Below are 3,063 nucleotides of genomic sequence, written 5' to 3'. Positions count from 1 at the left end.
TTTGACCACTTTCCCAACACATTAGATAACAACTTAGAGCATATGAAATCTTAGTCTAGTTCTCTGCTTTTCAAATCTAGAATCAGAACAGAAATATATTCTACCAATCAAACGTCACAGCTGCAACTGCATCAAAAACATTCACTCAAAAATATATATTTTTTTGGGGGGGACCAACACTTTGCAAATCTAAAATCAGAACACTTCTTTCACGACCACAAAATAAGTTTAAAGAGCTAAAGGAAGTCCCACAAAAAAATGTAATGGAAAATTACCATTTAAAAAAATAATAATTATACTTTGTTTTTTATTGTAGGAACACAAAGAAAGTACAAATAAAGTAAAATAAAAGAACAACAAAAAAGATCTGGCAGTTACAGTGCACGTCATACCTTCATCATCATATCATCATATTAGTTACATTGACATCTTTGAATTAGACCTTTTTCAAGTACGAAACCCATTTTTCCCAGTATTCCTGACCTCTCTCCTGTTGAGTTCTTAAAGCAAAGGTCATACGCTCCATGTGGTGTATTTCTTCTACAATGTCTATCCATTGTGTCACTGTGGGAGGGTCTTTTTGTAGCCATTTCCTAGTGATAGCCTTTTTACTGGCTGCCAGTAGGACCTTCAAGAGGTACTTTTCTCTATTGTATCTACTGTATCAGGTATTTCACCCAAGTACAAAGAAATTAATTTGTTTGTTCTATGTCAAATCCCATTATTTTTCCAATGTTAGATCTTATTTCTCCCCAGTAAGTTTCGATTGCGGGGCAAGTCCAAAAGATATGAGAGTGGTCCGCCCTCAATAGACCGCGTCCTCTCCAACAAGGGTGTAGTGAGCCAGTCTGTTTTGATTTCAGTTTAGGTGTCATGAAGAAACGTATAACATTCTTCCAACAGAATTCTCTCCATGACCTTGAGTTGGTGGAGCTTTGTTGAGTCTCTAATATGTTCAACCATGTTTCATCAGTTATTCCAATGTTAAGTTCCTCCTCCCATTTCTTTTTAATATAGTTTGTAGAATGTTTCTTTGAGGATTGAATACCCAAGTAGAGATTTTAAATGTTTTTTTTGTTACTCCCCAAGTTGTATGCATTAGTGAATACTTGGATTAAGTTGGCCCAATGGGTCAGTCACTTTTATCTCCCTTAAGAAATAGTGTCGAACTTGTAGGTATCTGTAAAAATCTTGTTTATCCAAGCCATGTTATTTACTTAGGTCCTGGAAGTTATCTAGGTCCCCATTCCTTATAATTGTACTGAATGATGTGATGCCTTTCTGCGTCCATTGTTTAAATCTGCTGTCCTGAGTTGCAGGGATGAAGCTGGGGTCGTATGCGGGCCAACTCAGCAGTTTGATCTCTCTGTCTAAATTATTTTTCTTAACTAGCCTAAACCATGTCTTCAGAGAGAAATTAATCCACTGATTTTGTCTGTTGTATATTTCTATTACCATGTCCTTATTTCCCAAAACTGACTGTATGGGTATCTCTGTCAAAGTAGTCTCGATGTCTTCTATTTGCATTCGTATTCTGAATTGCAACAACACACCAGAGTCAATTGGGCTGACACATAATAATCTTTTAGGTTTGGTAAGGCCATACCCCCACAGTTTTTTGGTAATTGTAATGTTATATATCTAATTCTTGGTCTCTTACTGTTCCAGATAAACCTTGATATCCGTTTATCCCATTCCCTAAACTGTTTATGTGGGATTTCTATGGGCAGTGATTGGAACAAATACAGTAACTTTGGCAGGATGTTAATTTAGATTGTTTCAAAAAGATCCAAGATCTAAGGGAAGTGAATTCCACCTGTCTAGGACATCATATATTTTCTTGTTGATGTGATCGTAATTCATGTAATAAAGTTTGGGTGTATCTTTTGGTAGATATACTCCAATATATTTAATGGATGAAGAGGTCCAGTGGAAGGTATACCTACTCCTCAGCTCTTCCTGTGGGGTAGAATTATATACTATGGCTTGAGTCTTGTGTACGTTAAGCACATACCCTGAATATGTTCCAAATGTTTGTAAAACATCCATCAATCTAGGTGCACTTGAGCCTGGGTCTTTAAGGAATAACAGAACGTCATCAGCATACATGCATATCTTATGTTCACTGCCTCTTATTGTTATTCCCTCTAAGGTTGGGTCCTGTCTTATTGCCTGTGCTAATGGTTCAAGGTACAAGGAGAAGTGTGAAAGATTACAGCGTTGTCTTGCCCCTCGCTCTAATTTTATTGTTCGTGTCAAATGTCCATTTATCTTTATTCTAGCGGTCGGACATGAATACAGTGTTTTGATGCACTGTATCACTTCTTTGTTGAAACCAAATCTTTCCAACACTTGGAATAGGTAATCCCATCCCACTGAATCAAATGCTTTTTCTGCATCTAGACTGATTAATATTGCACTTGTCTTATTCTGAGTAATGTGGTCCATGACATGTAGTGTTCTCCTTATATTGTCCTGTGTCTGCCTATTTTGTATGAAACCAGTTTGATCTCCGTCAATCAATTCTGGGATTATGTTCTCCATTCCTTTGCCTGTTATTGATGTATATAGTTTATAATCTGTGTTAAGAATTGTGATAGGTCTATATGAACTGCATTCCTTCTTATCTTTACCCTCTTTTGGGATTACAGATATGATGGCCTCTCTCCATGACGGTGGGAGACCCCCTTCCCGCAGAGTCCAGTTAAAACAGGCCTTAAGTAGAGGTGTTAGTTGTTCTCTGAAGGTCTTGAACCATTCTGAAGGGAAGCCATCAGTGCCTGGAGACTTGTTGACTTTTTGTTGAGATATTGCTTTATTAATTTCTTCTGTGGATATTTCTAAAGTTAGTCTATCATTTTGCTCTGTCCCAATTGAGGGGAGATCAAGTGAGTTCAAAAAGTGCTCTATTGTCTGTGCATCTGCCTTCTCTGGTTGCTTGTACAGATTTGTGTAATATGATTCAAATGCATTCTGTATTTCATCTCATTTGCATGTGATCTTCTTTGTTCTGGGGTCTTTTATTTTGAAAATGGTATTCTGTGCTTGTTGTTTCCTGAGTCT

The sequence above is a fragment of the Salvelinus namaycush genome, unplaced genomic scaffold (assembly GCF_016432855.1).
Source record: "Salvelinus namaycush isolate Seneca unplaced genomic scaffold, SaNama_1.0 Scaffold488, whole genome shotgun sequence".
NCBI lineage: Eukaryota > Metazoa > Chordata > Actinopteri > Salmoniformes > Salmonidae > Salvelinus > Salvelinus namaycush.
This window is presented reverse-complemented; position numbering follows the sequence as displayed.